Source organism: Pinus tabuliformis, chromosome 9 (genome assembly GCF_031772625.1).
Source record: "Pinus tabuliformis cultivar Carrire ecotype Pingquan chromosome 9, CPIR1, whole genome shotgun sequence".
Taxonomy (NCBI): Eukaryota; Viridiplantae; Streptophyta; class Pinopsida; order Pinales; family Pinaceae; genus Pinus; species Pinus tabuliformis.
The window spans coordinates 1,434,752,057-1,434,775,013 of NC_142307.1; positions in this window are offsets into that span (position 1 = coordinate 1,434,752,057).

The window sequence follows — 22,957 nt, forward strand, 5'->3', positions numbered from 1 at the left end:
TATAATATAATATTTCATGTGGTTGTCATTACTCTGGATAGAGGTAACCCGCATGGTAAGTCATGACTCTGCATAGAGGTAACCATGACCCGCGTAGTGGTAACATGAGTCGCTTCCTCATCCATTATCATCCTTGATGAGTCGCTTCCTCATCAAAGTTTCCAAATAGATGTACTATTCCAAGTAGTCAAGCGAAGGTCATAACTTCATCTCATAACCTTTTGGTATTGCGCACGCGCAGTCCCAGAATGTCATGATGATGACATAAAACAATCCTACAAGACAACGACTCTCAGATAATCAAATATTCCTTTTTCCTTTCACTTATTAATTACATTTCGTAGTTTTATTATACAGCAAGATGTTTTCTCTTCAACGTTTTTTTTTATAAAACATCTTCAACGTTTTTTTTTATTAAATTTCCGGAGGGAAATATATTTATGATTACGTAGTTACGTAGTTGTATTAATTATACTACAAGATGTTTTCTGTTTCAACGTTTTTTTAATTAAATTTTTAATCGTTTTTTAATTAAATTTCCAAAGTTCATCCAGAGAAATATATTTACCAAAAATCTGGGTTGTAGATTTAGAATTTTGAAAATAAGTCACCATGTTATTCATTATTTTATTTTATAGTTTACTTCGAAAAATATATATAACATTTAATTGTTGAAAAATTATTTACTAAATAAAATTTTACTGATTTTATTAATAAAAGTATGTTATTGTTGTATTGAAGTTAAAAGTTACCCAATGTATTTTTTTATTTACTTTTTAATATGTAATGGTTAGATTTAATTGTCATTATGTTAAATTTATAAATTAAATCATAATTGTATCACTTTATATAATAATATTGTATTCATGTTTTTTCTTAATAATTTTCATGCATTGTAGGTTTAAGGTTTTATATATATAAAATGGATTTATTTTTTATGAATTGTACATTTAATTATGTTACAAGTTATTAGGAAAGGTTTGTATACTAACAATAACATTTCAATGTTGTATGTTGCAGAAAATTTATCAATACTAAAGTTGCTCGTGGGTGGGTGGAAGACATTATCTATTTTTATGTTTTGTAGTGTTGTAATTAGAAAAATTTATATATATATATATATATATTTTGTTTAGATGGGCCCATCAAAAAATGTACATGAACACAAACTATCATTAATAAAATGAGTAGGCTTTTTTTTTGTTGGAGGGGAATTCAACCCCTCCAAAAGGCTCTTAGGAAGGTTAAATGGTAACCCTCCTTTGAGTTGTGTTCCTTGTGCTTATGGTTTTCATGATCTTTAGTTTATAGGAACTCCAATATGCACAAACACAAACACGTCCTTTTATTATAATAATAATTTATAAACATGTTTTAAACATCTTCCCAACATACACACAAATGGCAAAATCAATTTTATTCACATAAATCATTTAAAATTTTTTCAATGTTTTAAACATCTTCCCCACATACACACAAATACCAAAGTCACTCTTATATTTCGCATAAATTACTTAACATTTTTTCAATATTTTAAACAACTTCCCCACATGCATACAAATGGAAAAACCAATCTTATTGACATAAATTATATAACATTTATAACCTAAATTTATTTATATTTTTTAATTTCTATAATTTTCTTTTTTTTTTTTTTTTTAAGATTTTGAATTGCCTTTGATTTGTTTTTATTTGTTTACTTATATATTTTATTATATTTATATTATAATTTTTCCTTCTTTCATATATATATAGATATAGATATATAATTTAATATTTACATTGATATTTTTATAAATTTAAATTAAATATTAAAATATTATTTAGAGTGTTTGTATTTGTAAATATTTAAATGTTTTTATTATCCATTTGTATAAATTTACTATATCTAAATATTTGTGTATTGATTTTGTTATTTATATATAATAAATATATTCTTGAAAGCTTATATATATATTTGGGTTATAATGTATGCTTTGGATTCTTTATTTTGTATGTATATATGAATGTATTATTTTCAAAATATATGAAACGAGAGTGTTTGCATTACTTGTATGTACTTCTTTGGAGTGTTTATTCTTCTATGCTTATGAATGTCTCATTTTGCATGCTTTTGAGTATTCTTTCCATTGTTTATTTGTATCTATATGCGTGTATTGTTTGAGTATGCCTTGAGTGTTAGTATTCCTTCATTGTATATGTGTATGAATGTATTCTTTGTTGTCTTTGTATGAGTATTATTCACTTGTATTCTAGATATGTGTATGAATGTATTCTTTGTTGTATTTGTATGAGTATTATTCACTTGTATTCTAGATATGTGTATGAATGTATTCCTTCATTATTTGCTTTGTGTGTGTATGTGTATGAATGTATTCTTTGTTGTCTTTGTATAAGTATTATTGACTTGTATTCTAGATATGTGTATGAATGTATTCTTTGTTGTATTTGTATGAGTATTATTCACTTGTATTCTAGATATGTGTATGAATGTATTCCTTCATTATTTGCTTTGTGTGTGTATTCTTTGAGTATTCTTGTGTATGGATATTGTTAACTTGTATGTGTATGAATGTATTCTTTGTTGTATTTGTATGAGTATTATTCACTTGTATTCTAGATATGTGTATGAATGTATTCCTTCATTATTTTCTTTGTGTGTGTATTCTTTGAGTATTCTTGTGTATGGATATTGTTTACTTGTATGTGTATGAATGTATTCTTTGTGGTATTTGTATGAGTATTATTCACTTGCATTCTAGATATGTTTATGAACGTATTCCTTCATTATTTTCTTTGTGTGTGTATTCTTTGAGTATTCTTGTGTATGGATATTGTTTACTTGTATGTGTACAAATGTATTATTTGTTGTATTTGTATTAGTAATATTCACTTGTATTCTAGATATGTGTATGAATGTATTCCTTCATTATTTGCTTTGTGTGTGTATTCTTTGAGTATTCTTGTGTATGGATATTATTTACTTGTATGTGTATGAATGTATTCTTTGTTGTATTTGTATGAGTATTATTCAATTGTATTCTAGATATGTGTATGAATGTATTCCTTCATTATTTTCTTTGTGTGTGTATTCTTTGAGTATTCTTGTGTATGGATATTGTTTACTTGTATGTTTATGAATTTATTCTTTGTTGTATTTGTATAAGTATTATTCACTTGCATTCTAGATATGTTTATGAATGTATTCCTTCATTATTTTCTTTGTGTGTGTATTCTTTGAGTATTCTTGTGTATGGATATTGTTTACTTGTATGTGTACGAATGTATTCTTTGTTGTATTTGGATTAGTACTATTCACTTGTATTCTAGATATGTGTATGAATGTATTCCTTCATTATTTACTTTGTGTGTGTATTCTTTGAGTATTCTTGTGTATGGATATTGTTTACTTGTATGTGTATGAATGTATTCTTTGTTGTATTTGTATGAGTATTATTCACTTGTATTCTAGATATGTGTATGAATGTATTCTTTGCTGCATTTGTATGTGTCTTGTTTAATTATATTCTTTGTATGTGTATGAATATGTTATTTATGTCTATATAAATCTATTCTTTGCTACATTTGTATGCCTCTTGTTTACTTGTATACTTGGTATGTGTATGAATGTAATATTTGCTACATTTGTATGTGTCTTGTTTACTTGTATTTGTATCAATGTCTTCTTCAACTCTGTATGAATCTATTCTTCTTTGCTACATTTGTATGTGTCTTGTTTACTTGTATTCTTTGTATGTGTATGAATGTATTCTTTATGTGTGTATGAATCTATTCTTTGCTACACTTGTATGTGTCTTGCATAATTGTATTCTTTGTATGTATGTGTCTTGTTTACTTGCATTCTTTGTATGTATGTGTCTTGTTTACTTGAAGTGTGTATGAATCTATTCTTTGCTACACTTGTATATGTCTTGCATAATTGTATTCTTTGTATGTTTGTGTCTTGTTAACTTGAATTCTTTGTATGTGTATGACTGTATTCTTCATGTGTGTATAAATCTATTCTTTGCTACACTTGTATGTATGATTGTATTCTTTCTATGTGTATGCATCTATTCTTTATGCGTCTATGAATCTTTCTTTGTTATATTTGTATATATATTATTTACTTGTAGATATATGAATGTAATTTGTGTGAATATATATATCTATCTATCTATCTATCTATATATATAGATATATATATATATATATATATATATATATATATATATATATATATATGATTATAAATATACTATCATTATTTCTATATATAAATATATTATTTAGAATATTAACTTACAAATACATTAGTTTAAATATTTATATGATTATAAATATACTATCATTATATATATATATATATATATATATATATATATATATATATATATATATATATATTATTTAGAATATTAATTTGCCAATACATTAGTTTAAATATTTGTGAAAATATTATTATTATTGTTTTTTATTTTTATTTTTAATTTTTAATCAGCTTTTTATTATTTTGTTTTTCACTTTTGTTTTTTTTCCTATTTTTAATATTTTTAAAACAACAAATAACATACATATTACATAATATTAGCCTTCCAAGTACAACCTAATTAATGATTATCATGTTATAGAACATTATGCAAACCATGAGACTCAATGTTCAAATCCCTTAGAAAGGAACAAACAGTAACATGACATTCATAATAACATCAATTTGTAATAACACATATCAATTAATTATTTAATATTAAAATCAATACAATAAATTAATTTTATTTAAAAAATTCCTTAATTTTAATAATTTATAAAAAAATTCATAACACTAAAATTTAATAATATGTAAAAAAAATATTAATTCTAAAATTTTGTTAGTAATAATTTTTGTTTTAAAAATAATAAAGAAAATAAATACTTCTCAATTTTCATAATATACTAATTAACTTATAAAATAAATGTAATTTTCAACATCATAATATCTATATTGAATCTTCATCACATGTATAAGATAATGTTAATTCTAAAATTCATAATAAGCATAATAAATGTGATGTGTGTGAACATGTCACCTTGTGAGTCAATATGTGTAATGTTTGTGGGTATGTGTATGTTTGTGTGCACCCTTTGTTTGTTGTATGCATGTGAGTAATTGTGCCTCATTGACAATGGATTGTGATGGTGCGCGTCAGTGGTTAGTCCCATGTCAATGATGGACCGTTTTTGGGGTCATAAAAGCTCTCACCTTCACGTGGTTGACCCTGTTAGTAGAGATTTTACATCTCCAAACTAAGAGGAGCTTTCTATATAATTTTTTTTAATTAATTTAAAACATAACATTATCTTTAAAACATTAAAATAGTTTTTTAAATAAAATTTATTTTTTTATTATTATTTTAAAAACATTTAAATATACAATAAAGTAAATTAAAATATTCATATATATATCTTGCAAAATTGTATAAATTATATTAATTAAATAAACTAATATAATTTAAACAAATAAATAGAATTAATTAGGTTAATTATTAAACTAAACTCTCTATATATATATATATATATAAAATTAAAAATATAATTTAGAAAAAATGTTTAATATATAGGGGCCAAATGGGTTTCATTACCCTGCCATACTTGTATTCTAGGATAATACTATAGTTATGTCTTTTTAATGTATTTAAAGTGATGGTTGTACTTTTTAAAATAATTACAAATAGTCTATTTTCATGCAATTAAATAATGATTTTACTTGTATGAGACAGTAATGATAACTACACAATTTTGAAATTAGTTCACTCAAAATTCAGATTTACTTTCCTACTCCATTCACACATAATCATAATCAAGTAATTATTTATATGTGTGTTTGTGTGATTTAATAATCCACAATAGAAATTTACATAATGTTGTAATAAAAGAGGAACATAACCACTAGTCACTTTATTTCAAGTCATTATTTATATGTGTTCTTATGATTTAATAATCCACACTAGAATTTACATAATGTGAGGAACATAACCATTAGTTACTTTATTTCAATTCATTCACGCAGATTCATTCAGATGACTATCCAGTTGTTCTTTCATGAGCATGTAAATTTCCAGAGCAAGCAATGCTCTACCCAACCACGGGTTCAGTCATCTCATTGCACCTCTCCCCGAGCCAGCTATCCCCATGTAGTTTTAGAATCAGTCTTTATAATTCCTACTAAGCTATCTGGTCTTTATGAAACTTAGCAATAGATTCACAGCTTGATCTAGAACTCCCAAGATAGACTTCATTGGCCAACCAAATATTGAGTGTTTTTATTCTCAACTTCACTAGCCAACCAACTTTTGAATGTTTTTATTCTCTGTCCATTCTTCGTCCTCCTTCTTCTTGCCTCAAGTTTCCCATACCCTCTTGGCCCTTTCTTTTTTGGAGGTTTTGTTTTAAGTAGGAATCTGAGTAGATAACTACTCATAACTATGGTTTAAAAAAATGATAACAATGTTATATTATGAACAAAATCAAAACATATATATAACTTTCGAGCCAATAGCAGTTTAATAAGTCACAATTCCACTTTTCATTCATTTCAACTTTTTAATATTTAAAAATTTAAATAATAATTATATATATATATATATAAAAGGGTTAATGTTTATTGAATTAAGATATCATATTTTTAATATTTAAAAATTTAATATATATATATATATATATATATATATATATATATATATAATGTTTATTGAATTAAGATATCAAATTAAATTAATTTAATTTAACAAAGTTTAGAAAAATAAAAAAAATCTAAATTTTTGTTTAATATTTTATATTAACCAGAATTGAGAATGGTTACTAAAATACAATTTTATAGTTACTAAAACTAAAATACAATTTTATAAAATGTTATTAATATGTTATTAAAACATTTTATTTTCAAATGTTTTAATGTTTATAATAATGTGTTTTAAATGATTAAAAAAATAGTTTTTGAAATAAATTTTTAATAATTAATGATATAATTTTAAATGTTGGTTTAATTAATTATTCTTCTATTTTAATTTTTAAGTCTCTTGAGTAACCATTAAGGGTGACATACTTTTTTCCTTACCATCAAAGTTCATTTTGATTTTATCTTGATCCAAAATTATTGTATAGAGAGAGAAAGTATAAAAAGAGTAATTTTATTGGAACCTTTCTAGATTACTCACATCTTGGTTGAAATTTTTACTCACATTTTGGTTGAAATTTTAAGAGACAAATAAAGATAAGTTACACTTACTAGTTGGCAAATTTTCACTCATATACCATTTATATATTTTAAATTTTAATAAATAAATATTTGTTACTTATTTCATTATAATTTTACTAAAACACACTTTTACATTCTATCATTTTATTTTCAAATGTTTTAATGTTAAAATATGTGCTTTAAATGACTATTATTATTTAAAAAAAAATTAGTTTTTGAAATGATTTTTTTAATAAATAATGATACAATTTTTCAATGTTGGGTTTTATCATTTTTTTTTTCATTGAATATATAACTAACCTATAATGAATGGTATAGTATATGTTTATATTTTTTATTAAATATATATTTTATAATTTGTTAAAATTATATTAATTTATTTTATAATTGTAAAATATATAATAAAATGAAAAAGTAGGAAATTAAATATAACCAATTTAGATTTTTATTTTAACACCTGATTTACCAAGCACTAAAAGGAATCAAATCTCTTGACATGGAAACATTTTTTAAAGTTAAAAGAGATTTGATCTCTCTAGATGCTTTGTAGTTCTGAAGTTAAAATGGATCTAGTTTAGTTTAATTTCACACTTTAAACAATGCTTTGTAGTTCTAAAGTTAAAATGGATCTAGTTTAGTTTAATTTCGCACTTTAAACAAGGTATGTTCCACATGAATACCATGACTCATTTTTTATTTTTATTTTGTTATTTTTACTTTCATTTTTTATTTTATTTTTGACTTGGTTAAAATGTTTAAAATGTTTACTTTACATTAATATTTTCATTTAATTTTATTTTATTTAAAAATAGAATATTTTTTTACTTCACATTAATCTTTTCATTTAATTTTATTCTTTTCATTTAATTTTGTTTTATTTAAAAATAGAAATTTTTTTATTTTTTATTTTTTTAATGTTTTTATTTGGAGTTTACAACATCTTTACCATATAGGTTAGAGAGCACTTCTCAAGACAAATATTTAAGATTTCTAGGATTATTAGCTTGTTGTAATAGTTTTTTTTCCGGATTTGTTGTAATAGTTTTTCAAAATTCATCCCATCCATATCTTGAAGATTAAAATTTCTAACCTTCAACTAAAGTTCATCATCAAAATAAAATAATATATATATATATATATATATATATATATATATATATATATATATATTAAATATTTTTTAATTACATGGTATATATTTTGAATTTTAATAAAATAAATAAAAATAAATATTTTATTATTATTATTATTTAATAATTAAATATGAATGATAAATATAATAATATATTATTTATCATCACAATAATTTTAAAATATATATTTATTTAATTTTTTATTTTTATACTTAATATAGTTTAAAAAATGTTGTAAAGTGAAAGTAAGTATATATATATATATATATATATATATATATATATATATATATATATATATAGATATAATTTTATTAAGTTGGTATATTTATAGGTTTTTAAAATAATAAAAATTAGCATATCTATATATATATATATATTTGTATAAAAAGAGTAATTTTATTGGAGCATTTTGGAATTGGTTGAAATTTTAAGAGACAAATAAAGATGAGTTACGCTTAAAGTTAAGTTTTATAATAATATGCTTTAAATGATTATTATTATTTAAAAAAATTAGTTTTTAAAATAATTTTTTTAAAATAATTTTTTTTGATAATTAATGATAAAATTTTAAATGTTGGTTTAACTATATTTCAAATTTAAATAAATATTCTATATTTTTAATTTTATTATATGTTATTATGATTATGTTTTAATAACCAAAAGTGTTTTATATTTTTAATATTATATAATAATGTGCTTTAAATGATTATTATTATTTTAAAAAAAAATAGTTTTTAAAATTATTTCTTTAATAATTAATGATAAATTTTTAAATGTTGGTTTAATTATATTTCAAATTTAAATAAATATTCTATATTTTTAATTTTATTATATGTTATTATGATTATGTTTTTAATAATCAAAAGTGTTTTATATTTGTAATATTATATTATTAAATTTTCTCAATTGAATCTATAGACTAACCAATAATGAATGGTATAGTATATGTTTATATTTTTTATTAAATATTTATTTTATAAATTGTTAAAAATATATTAATTTATTTTATAATTGTAAAATATATAATAAAATGAAAAAGTAGGAAACTAAATATAACCAATCTAGATTTATTTTAACACCTGATTTACCAAGCACTAAAAGGAATCAAATCTCTTGATATGGAAACTTCTTTTAGGGTTAAAAGAGATTTGATCTCGAAACTAAATATAACCAATCTAGATTTTATTTTAACACCGGATTTACCAAGCACTAAAAGGAATCAAATCTCTTGAGATGGAAACTTCTTTTAGAGTTAAAAGAGATTTGATCTCTCTCGATGCTTTGTAGTTCCAAAGTTAAAATAGATCTAGTATAGTTTAATTTCACACTTTAAACAAGGTATGTTCCACATGAATACCAAGGTATGTTACACTTTAAATTATATTAGTTTATTTTAATAATTAATATAATTTACAAAAATAAATATTGTTTAAAAAACTTTTAAATTAATTAAAAGGAACTATATATAAAGCTCCTCTTGGTTTGGAGATGTAAAATCTCTACTAACAGGGTCAACCACGTGAAGGTGAGAGCTTTTATGACCCCAAAAATGGTCCATCATTGACATGGGACTAACCACTGACACGCACCCACACAATCCATTGTCAATGAGGCACAATTACTCACATGCATACATGCATACAACAAACAAAGGGTGCACACGAACATACAAATACCCACAAACATTACACATATTGACTCACAAGGTCACATTTATTATGCTTACTATGAATTTTAGAATTAACATTATTTTATACATGTGATAATGATTCAATATAGATATTATGATGTTGACAATTACATTTATTGTATAAGTTAATAAGCATATTATGAAAATTGAGAAGTATTTATTTCTTTATTATTTTAAAAAATATATTATTAATAAAATTTTAGAATTAATATTTTTTTTACATATTATTAAATTTTAGTGTTATGAATTTTTTTATAAATTATTAAAATTAAGAAATTTTTAAATAAAATTAATTTATTGTATTGATTTTAATATTAAATAATTAATTGATATGTGTTATTACAAATTGATGTTATTATGAATGTCATGTTATTGTTTGTTCCTTTCTAGGGGATTTGAACATTGAGTCTCATGGTTTGCATAATGTTTTATAACATGATAATCATTAATTGGGTTGTGCTTGGAAGGCTAATATTATGTAATATGTATGTTATTTGTCATTTTAAAAATGATAAAAATAGGAAAAAAAAACAAAAGTGAAAAACAAAATAATAAAAAATTGATTAAAAAATAAAAATAAAAATAAAAAACAATAATAATAATATTTTCACAAATATTTAAACTAATGTATTTGCAAGTTAATATTCTAAATAATATATTTTTATATATAAATAATGATAGTGTATATATATATATATATATAGTCACACAAATTACATTCATATATCTAAAAGTAAATAATATATATACAAATATAACAAAGAAAGATTCATAAACACATAAAGAATAGATGCATACACATAGAAAGAATACAATCATACATACAAGTGTAGCAAAGAATATATTTATACACACATGAAGAATACATTCATACATATACAAAGAATTCAAGTTAACAAGACACATGCATACAAAGAATACAATTATGCAAGACATATACAAGTGTAGCAAATACTAAATTCATACACACATAAGTAAACAAGACACATACATACAAAGAATACAATTATGCAATACACATACAAGTGTAGCAAAGAATAGATTCATACACACATGAGGAATACATTCATACACATACAAGGAATACAAGTAAACAAGACACATACGAATGTAGCAAAGAAGAATAGATTCATACAGAGTTGAAGAAGACATTGATACAAATACAAGTAAACAAGACACACACAAATGTAGCAAATAATACATTCATACACATACCAAGTATACAAGTAAACAAGAGGCATACAAATGTAGCAAATAATAGATTTATATAGACATAAAGAACATATTCATACACATACAAAGAATATAATTAAACAAGACACAAACAAATGTAGCAAAGAATACATTCATACACATATCTAGAATACAAGTGAATAATACTCATACAAACACAACAAAGAATACATTCATACATATATCTAGAATACAAGTTAATAATGCTCATACAAATACAACAAAGAATACATTCATACACATACAAGTAAACAATATCCATACACAAGAATACTCAAAGAATACACACAAAGAAAATAATGAAGGAATACATTCATACACATACAAGTAAACAATATCCATACACAAGAATACTCAAAGAATACACACAAAAAGCAAATAATGAAGAAATACATTCATACACATATCTATAATACAAGTGAATATTACTAATACAAATACAACAAAGAATACATTCGTACACATACAAGTAAACAATATCCATACATAAGAATACTCAAAGAATACACACACAAAGAAAATAATGAAGGAATACATTCATAAACATATCTAGAATGCAAGTGAATAATACTCATACAAATACAACAAAGAATACATTCATACACATACAAGTAAACAATATCCATACACAAGAATACTCAAAGAATACACACACAAAGAAAATAATGAAGGAATACATTCATACACATATCTAGAATACAAGTGAATAATACTCATACAAATACAACAAATTCATACACATACAAGTTAACAATATCCATACACAAGAATACTCAAAGAATACACACACAAAGCAAATAATGAAGGAATACATTCATAGGCATATCTAGAATACAAGTGAATAATACTCATACAAATACAACAAAAAAGTAATGCAAACACTCTCATTTCATGTATTCTGAAAATAATACATTCATATATACATACAAAATAAAGAATCCAAAGCATACATTATAAGCCATATATATATATATATATATATATATATATATATAAGCTTTCAAGAATATATTTATTATATATAAATAACAAAATATTTAGATATAGTAAATTTATACAAATAAATAATAAAAACATTTAAATATTTACAAATACAAACACTCTAAATAATATTTTAATATTTAATTTAAATTTATAAAAATATAAATGTAAATATTAAATTATATATATATATATATATATATATATATATATAAGCTTTCAAGAATATATTTATTATATATAAATAACAAAATATTTAGATATAGTAAATTTATACAAATAAATAATAAAAACATTTAAATATTTACAAATACAAACACTCTAAATAATATTTTAATATTTAATTTAAATTTATAAAAATATAAATGTAAATATTAAATTATATATATATATATATATATATATATATATATATATATATATATAGATATATATATATATATATATATATAGATATGAAAAAAAAGGAAAAATTATAATATAAATATAATAAAATATATAAGTAAACAAATAAAAAAAACAAAGCCAATTAAAAAAAAACCAAGAAAATTATAGAAATTAAAAAATATAAATAAATTTAGGTTATAAATGTTATATAATTTATGTCAATAAGATTGGTTTTTCCATTTGTATGCATGTGGGGAAGTTGTTTAAAATATTGAAAAAATGTTAAGTAATTTATGTGAAATATAAGAGTGACTTTGGTATTTGTGTGTATGTGGGGAAGATGTTTAAAACATTGAAAAAATGTTAAATGATTTATGTGAATAAAAGTGATTTTGCCATTTGTGTGTATGTTGGGAAGATGTTTAAAACATGTTTATAAATTATTATTATAATAAAAGGATATATTTGTGTTTGTGCATATTGGAGTTACTATAAACTAAAGATCATGAAAACCATGAGCACAAGGAACACAACTCAAAGGAGGGTTACCATTTAACCTTCCTAAGAGCCTTTTGGAGGGGTTGAATTCCCCTCCAACAGAAAAAAAGCCTACTCATTTTATTAATGATAGTTTGTGTTCATGTACATTTTTTGATGGGCCCATCTAAACAAAACATATATATAATTTTTTCTAATTACAACACTACAAAACATAAAAATAGATAATGTCTTCCACCCACCCACGAGCAACTTTAGTATTGATAAATTTTCTGCAACATACAACATTGAAATGCCATTGTTAATATACAAACCTTTCCTAATAGCTTGTAACATAATTAAATGTACAATTCATTAAAAAAATCCATTATAATTATATATATATATATATATATATATAAACCTATAATGCATGAAAAATATTAAGAAAAAACATGAATACAATATTATTATATAAAGTGATACAAGTATGATATAATTTATAAATTTAACATAATAACAATTAAATCTAACCATTACATATTAAAAAGTAAATAAAAAAACACATTGGGTAACTTTTAACTTCAATACAACAATAACATACTTTTATTAATAAAATCAGTAAAATTTTATTTAGTAAATAATTTTTTCAACAATTAAATGTTATTATTTTTCGAAGTAAACTATAAAATAAAATAATGAATAACGTGGTGACTTATTTTCGAAATTCTAAACTTATTTTTGAAATTCTAAATCTACAACCCAGATTTTTGGTAAATATATTTCTCTCAATAAACCTTGGAAATTTAATTAAAAAAACGATTAGAAATTTAATTAAAAAAACGTTGAAAAGAAAACATCTTGTAGTATAATTAATAAAACTACGTAACTACGTAATCGTAAATATATTTCTCTCCGGAAATTTAATAAAGAAAACGTTGAAGATGTTTTATAAAAAAAACGTTGAAGAGAAAACATCTTGCTGTATAATAAAACTACGTAATGTAATTAATAAGTGAAAGGAAAAAGGAATATTTGATTATCTGAGAGTTGTTGTCTTGTATGATTGTTTTATGTCATCATCATGACATTCTGGGACTGCGCGTGCGCAATACTAAAAGGTTATGAGTTCATCTCATAACCAGTTATGACCTCCGCTTGACTACTTGGAATAGTACATCTATTTGGAAACTTTGATGAGGAAGCGACTCATCAAGGATGATAATTGATGAAGAAGCGACTCATGTTACCACTACGCGGGTCATGGTTACCTCTATCCAGAGTAATGAGTTACCGTGCGGGTTAAATATTATATTGTTTATCCAGAGTAATGACAACCACATGAAATATTATATTATATTTTCGTTTGGAATGTTTTCACAGGTATTTGGAATGCATCATACATTATACTTTGTCTTCTATCTTTGTGGATGTTGTAGGAATATGTTGTTGTTGGGTGGGTGTTTTTCTCTCTCTCTGCATTTTCTTGCTTATTCTGGGCATCTGAAAATGGCAGCGGCTTGATCAAGACGGGCTAAAGACACTGATGGGTATTAATAAAGACTTCCCACATATTTTTCCTAAATTTCATTTTTGTGATGTGATACAGGAACAATGGAAATAACAAGAAATAAAGTTGTAGGAATTTCTGTGTTCTTCTCTATTTGAAGCTGGACCTTCCCCACCACAAAACCTTAAAGTAAAAACAGTTAACTCCTGCTAATTTAAAGCCCTTCCCTCTCCAACCGAAACATAACACTCTAGAGATATATATAAAGAAAAAGGCTAATAGATCTTCAATGAGAAGGAAACAAAAAGATTCCGCCAATGTACCCAAAACAACAAGATTCAAATTCTTACCTCTCCAACCTGGAAACATAACACTCCAGAGATATATGTAAAGAAAAAGGCTAATAGATCTTCAATGAGAAAGAAACAAAAAGATTCCGCCAATGTACCCAAAACAACAAGATTCAAATTCACGTCAGGATTCAATCATGTTAAACCAAAGGGACACAAAAGGAAGAGGGGCAGCTACTTGAGTTTGAGGTGCCCTTGAATAGATTTAAACAAAATATTCAATGAATTCATTCAAGAATAGATTCAAACAAGCAATGCTTAGGTTTTGAGGTGAAAAAAAAAAATAGAAGAATAAACTAAAATTAATAACACGTGGATAACCTAAAAAAGTTAATAACAGGTGGATAAACCAAAATAATGAAGAAGACAAAATAATGAAGAAGATAAAGAGAAGGTTACTCAATTTGTTGGTAGGAGCCGACGCAGGGCTTCAACAACCTCAAGACTACTAAGGGTTTCTTCCTCGGATGACATCACCGCTCTCTGTCTTGACTTCTGCGTTTCCCATGTTTTGGGAGGTGTTATTGTGTGTATCAAAATGGGATTTGAGGTGAGACGGCCATGGAAGAGGAAGTGAGACGGCCATGGAAGAGGAAGAAGGATTGGAACAAGTAGCAGAGAAAAAGAAAGTAAGAACAAGTGGGATTTCAACATCTTGTTATGTGGGCTTTCAAGAGTGGCTAGACTTGGAAACATTGCATCGATGAGGACTTTTTTCATCGATGAACAGGTGATGAATATGGAAGGATGACAAAGAGGACGAAGTTATACATCTGTTTGGTGGGATATATTGAAGCGGAATTTGGTTTAATAGGAAAAACAAATACATATGAAGTCCATGTACCATCCACGGCAAACTCTTCAATCAATGGATCAATTATGTAATGTATGATGCATATCTTGGCTGCATATCTAGGTTTCCAATATGGTTAATTGGTACTGTATTGGGCACGGGGCCATGCTTTCTATCGAGCGAGCAGCTATTAGACCTATATTAATGAAAGATCAAGAGGATATAACATCATACCAAGTGTCAGGTTCGGGAGGCTCGTCTCATGTGAGACCTATGCCTCTAATGTAACACAAATCAATCCAAATTTCTATCTTCAAATATTACCAACATGTTCGCTGAAGGTTATAAATAAATCCCCATCGTCGACTTAACCTTAATCTGGTAAATAAATTAAAATTCTGGAACATAGACAGGCTTATCGGGTTAATTAAAGTAATAAGTGAAACTGACAGAGGAGACCCCTATTCCCCTATGGAGTTAAGTGTAAGCACGTAAATGAATTAAAATTCTAAATCCCCATCGTCGACTTAACCTTAATCTGGTAAATAAATTGAAATTCTGGAACATAGACAGGCCTATCGGGTTAATTAAAGTAATAAGTGAAACTGACAAACGAGACCCCTATTCGCCTATGGAGTTATAAGTGTAAGCACGTAAATGAATTAAAATTCTGGAACATAGACAGGCCTATCAGGTTAATTAAAGTAATAAGTGAAACTGACAGACCAGACCCCTATTGGCCTATGGAGTTATAAGTGTAAGTAGGTAAATAAATTAAAATTCTGAAATATAGACAGGCCTATCGGGTTAATTAAAGTAATAAAGTGGAACTCACAGATGAGACCCCTGTTAGCCTATGGAGTTATAAGTGTAAGCAGGTAAATAAATTAAAATTCTGGAACATAGACAGGCCTATCGGGTTAATTAAAGTAATAAAGTGAAACTGACAGACGAGACCCATATTCACCTATGGAGTTATAAGTGTAAGCAGCCCCATATTCGCCTATGGAGTTATAAGTTAAAGTAATAAAGTAAAACTCACAGACGAGACCCATATTTGCCTATGGAGTTATAAGTTAAAGTAATAAAGTGAAACTCACAGACGAGACCCATATTCGCCTATGGAGATGGAGTTATAAGTGTAAGGAGCAGATGCAGTGACTCTAGAAACTTCCAACACAACACAACGGTACACGTTTACGTATGCAATGAAATGAAAAGTCGTGCGACAGGAAGAAGTTTTAGAGGCCGCGCCACTCTCTGTTGGAAACAACCTGAGAACGGTTTACCATTCCAAATAACTCTATAGAATTTATATAAGAAGAGTTGAGATGTGATTTAATGCCGATTGCAACGTAACTTGTATTATGTACTAGGGCTAAGTAGAGGAAAATACCACACAATTTCTTGGAGTTATTCCAAAATGTAGATGATTTTGTTAACGCTATGATTCAGATGCATCATAAATAATAACAATAAGACCAGACTACTAACGCCATCAAAAGGAATTTCACTAGACTACAATTCATTCACTACTAACCACTTATATCAGCTTTCAACACATCCATGAGGACTTGGAAACACATCGATGCAGGACAGGTGTTGTACTAGGTGTAACAGAAAGTTAAATTCAAACGGTTCTCGCTTGAAGGAAGAACAAAATATTTTGAACACGAAAAATCCTAACTGAAATTCCATATAGAAGGGATGACAGAGAGAGATGCACTCCGTGGGTAGGTAGATTTTCTAAATTAAAATGGAAAAATATTCACAAACAGAAATGTCAAGGAAGGATGACCACAGATGGGGGCGAGAGATTTTAGCATACTAACCTTGCTTCTTAGGAAATTTTCATTTTCTATTGAAACTCTGCAAACTGATAGGCGCTCGAAAAATCCTCATTCTCTGCTCCAAAAGCACCGGAAACGCTACTCCAGCAGCTCCTGTATATAAAATTCCAACTCATGAGAAAAAGAAACATAAAGAAGGGCCTGCCCGAATGAATTTAAAAATAATTCAAGAAAATATTGCCATGAATACTAACTCACTCACTCTGGATGCATTCCATTATTTGTTGATCAAGTTGGCCCTTCAACCTCCTCTGCATGGACTTTCTCTCTCAGTTAACAGACACACAAAACAAACAAACATTTACACAAGACACAACCACAACACTACACAGGACATTGATGCATACAACACTACACAGAACAGAACATAACATTTATGGAGCGCTCCATAAGACAGACAGTGAGTGCTTGAGAGAGAAAGAACACCCATGATGATTAACCTGTAGATTGAACAGAGAAAACGATTTGTGAGGTTACATAAAAATAGCCTTTCCCTGGTTAACCAAACAGAGAGAACGACAAACAAATTAAAAGGAACAGAAAAATTACCAATAATCCATTCGAGCTCACCCTGCTGTTGTTTGTTTTCGCACTGTATTGCAAAAATTACGATCACCTCCTCCTCTTCGTATGTGAATTTCCTCCTCTCATTCTTCACCGATCCCTCTCTCTCATTCTTCATTCATTAGGCCGCGCGCATTCCTGAGTTTTATGCTTGAGTTTTTGGACCGTTGTCTTCAAATTTAGCTTTAACCAATCACTATTCACTAAACCAATCTTTTAACTCAGTATTATTATTTCTCAGTTCTTTTAATTACCTGCTGCGTGCTTTTCTCAGTTCTCTGTATATTTAGGTATTCTATTTTATAATTTAGGATATTATTTTAGTTTATTTTCTGTTTCGGCAACCCTTATCCAGATTGCGGCATATTCCCAAACTTACTTACGTGGCCCACTTCTCCGTCTCCTTTTACAGAAATGGACGTTAACCTTTTCATCGGTCGGAATTGCTTATGGTCGGAAAACCTTATCATGGCGTATAAATGTGGTACCTACATCCACAGTCTGTCATCGTCTAGTGGAAAACTCAAGATAGGGAATTCAATTCAACCTAAGGAGTTCCAGCGTCCGCGTGTCCTAGCACGTGTAAAGAAATAACTGAATAGCGAAATGTTTAACACACTGTAATTTTGGGTAAAAAAATAATATATATCATACTCGATTGAGTTGTTGTTGGCTTCCGCACTCGCTCATGTGATTTAAACCAATTTACATTTAATTATTGGAATTTTTTATTTAAAATTTAAAGAATGATTAGTTTAGATTTATGGAAAAGTCACATTTAGTATTATTTATATGTTTAATTATTATTAATAGGTTAATAATTGTTTTTTATGTTTGAGAATTTATAAAAGAAGTCTAATATTAATTTTTTATAAAAAAAAAAATTTATTTTTTTAAGGAAATTAATAAGGTAAATGTGTAATGTGTTCAATGCTAAATTTTTTAGTTGAATTTTTTTAAACAAAATTTATTTTTCTTAAATGTTCACTATATTTAAAAACAAAAAAAAGATATATTTATTTAGTGAATAGTTAATTTTAATTAAATGCATTATTACTACTCAAAAGATGTGTAAGAATATTTCATTCTTACTCTCAACCATAAATAAAGTATTTCAATGTTCATGTGAAATAATATAACTTTATGTCAAACTTGAAAAAAGATAAAAGTAATTAAAAGTAAAAAATAATAGTATTAGGCTCACAAACACATTATGACACATGTACCTTTTACAAGAAAAATAAAATATTTTTTAAATAAAAAAATGCCAACTATAATTAAAAATAGAAATGAATACATCCATTTGGTTAATTATAATTAAAAAAATATTAATAATCTTATTCTCACCATGCTAGCTGGATTTATTATTGACATTACAGCTCAAAAAATGTGGTAAACATATTTCATTGAGTGTGGAGGATATACAATTATTATACTTCACAACGATACTCAATATAAGATTTAGCTAAATTATTTAAATGTATAAAGAAAATAAATAATTGAAATAAAGAAAAAACTAGTTATTTCTTGATAAGAATAATTAAAAAAAGAGACATATGCAATTTATTCAATTCTTAATATAAAATTAATGTGGCATTAAAAACTACTAATAATAAATAATAAAAATTGAGTTTTAAATCAAATATATCAATAAAAAAATGGTTAAAACATTTTAATTAGTCTTACTATTCTACATGTTGGCTCCTTTGGGGTATATTTTTCAGTCATTTGAAATGTAGTAAAAAATTGTTGGAATTGTAAGTTTAAGTTGTGCACTCTACATAATCCAAGTGCTCAACCAGATTTTCAAGGCATTGATGCAATTTAAACAATGAAAAAATGTACACTACCCTCTAAAAGAAATTAGCACATAAGGGATTTAATCCCTCTCCACAGTTGATAGATTTCGGGTTAAAATGAATCTATACTAGTGAATATTGAAACTATTTTATCATAGAGAATACTCTTTCCTATATTTCCTTATATATATATATATATTTCATTATTTTAAATACGCAAAATTCTACACTTAAGTTTAAGAATATAACTCTATTCAATTAAAGGAAAATTTAGTTTTACATCTTTCATAGTTTTTCTTTAATTAAAAAGGTAACAAATAATAAAAATAATAATAATTATTTAATTTTAAAGCCATAGCCAAGTTTGGAACCAAAATTGTTGTATGAGACACTTGTTTATGGAAAAGCCCTTTATATTTGAATCTTTGTCTTTTTAGGAAAAAACACAGCTTCTTAACTATTGGTCATTCTTTTATTATACTTGATATATCTTATTAGATTTATGATTATAATTTAATAAACAAATATTATATAACCACAGGCATATCACAATTATTATATAATGTAATCATTAATATGTTTTAATGATTAGCTATAGAAAAATTATTACATGATATTTATTTATTACATTATGATAATATATCTAATAATATATCGTAGGTATACTACACAAATTTTCCTCAAATTTGAGAAGATTATGTAAAATTCTTGAGATTTTTTGAAATCGATAGGAAGAATGAGTCCTTTTGTAATTTTTTCTCAATTAAAATCTATTTATTAAGATAGGCATGCCTCATATTAAGATTCTATCCTCAGATTTGAAGGGTTTCCTAGATTTTCAAAAGTTTATCCACATAAAATGTGTTTAAGGATGTTGTTCAAAATATATTTTTGTGAAGGATATTTAAAATAGATTTGGTGTCACCCCTTATTGTTAAATTTGGAGAGGGTTCCTAGATTCCACATCAAATTTGAGGAAATTTAAATTATAGTAACCTATTTTGATTTGCGGAGGTTGCTCAAAATTGATTATATACAACCTCCTTTAGTCTGAGAAGGTTATTGTTAAGAAATTTAGCTACTTAAATTCCATTATATTTAATTGTCAATCTATGATCATAAACTTTTAAACACCAACATTGTATGTGTGGGTCTAGTACATCAATGATTTTCAAGCTATGAAAGAACTTTTACAATCTAATTAATGCACCAAGGAATGCATTGGAAATAAAATGAACTATCAGACTGAAAATTAAAGGGATACAAAGATTTGTTGGATCAACGAGCTTATGTTTTGAAGACAACTTTCTAGACTACAATCATATTCCATTGTTTGTCATAAAATGATTCTATGATTAATTAAGAAGCACTTTCATTCTTCAACCTTCAATGCCTAACTTTTGTAGGGGGGAATCCACACTTTACACTTGAAAGATAAAATTCAATCAGGAAGAAAGTAAAATGCTACAAGTTTGTATGATCACTAGGATTACATTTACAAAACAATTTTATGATCTTTGATCACAATATTTTGTTTTGCATAAGCATCAAATAGTTTTGCAATTCCTTAAAAAGCACTTTTGTTCATCAACCTTTAGTGCCTAACCTCTATAGGGAATCCACACTTTTTCAATAAAGAATGTATGAAAGTTCAAGAACTAAAATTACAGAGAATTAAAATATTAATCTACAGATAAATAGAAATACAAATTATCTAATTAGATAATCTAACTAAGAAATAAATGAATTCACAACGCAAACCAGGTAGGGAGCCTTACCTACTGACTTGCGCTACAAAAGAAAACTATAGTTGATATGAAATTGGGGAATTAGATCGCTACCTAACACTTGGCAAGTTTTAAATCGGCCTTTCAAAATAGTAATTTAATACATCTAAGCAAGTTATCCAAACTTTTCCTAGATTTTCAAAGTTTATCCACATAAAATGTGTTTAAGGAGGTTGTTCAAAATTGATTTTTGAGAAGGATATTTAAAATAGATTTGGTGTCACCCCTTATTGTTAAATTTGGAGAGGGCTCCTAGATTCCGCATTAAATTTGAGGAAATTTAAATTATAGTAACCTATTCTGATTTGAGGAGGTTGCTCAAAATTGATTATATACAACCTCATTTAGTTTTAGAAGGTTATTGTTAAGAAATTTAGCTACTTAAATTCCATTATATTTAATTGTCAATCTATGATCATAAACTTTTAAACACCAACATTGTATGTTTGGATCTAGTACATAAATTATTCTCAAGCTATGAAAGAAATTTTACAATCTAATGCTCCAAGGCATGCATTGGCAGTAAAATGAACTATTAGAGTGAAAACTAAAGGGATACAAAGATTTGTTGGATTAATGAGCTGATGTTTTCAAGACAACTTTGTGGACTCCAATCATATTCCATTGTTTTTCATAAAATGATTCTATGATTAATTAAGAATCACTTTCATTCTTCAACCTTCAATGCCTAACTTTTGCAGGGGGGAATCCACACTTTACACTTGAAAGATAAAATTCAATCAGGAAGAAAGTAAAATGCTACAGGCTTGCATGATCACTAGGATTACATTTACAAAACAATTTTATGATCTCTGATCACAATACTTTGTTTTGCATAAGCATCAAATAGTTTTGCAATTCCTTAAAAATCACTTTTGTTCATCAACCTTCAGTGCCTAACCTCTATAGGGAATCCACACTTTTGCAATAAAGAACGTATGAAAGTTCAAGAACTAAAATTACAGAGAATTAAAATATTAATCTACAGATAAATAGAAATACAAATTATCTAATTAGATAATCTAACTAAGAAATAAATGAATTCACAACGCAAACCAGGTAGGGAGCCTTACCTACTGACTTGCGCTACAAAAGAAAACTATAGTTGATATGAAATTGCGGAATTAGATCACTACCTGACACTTGGCAAGTTTTAAATGGGCCTT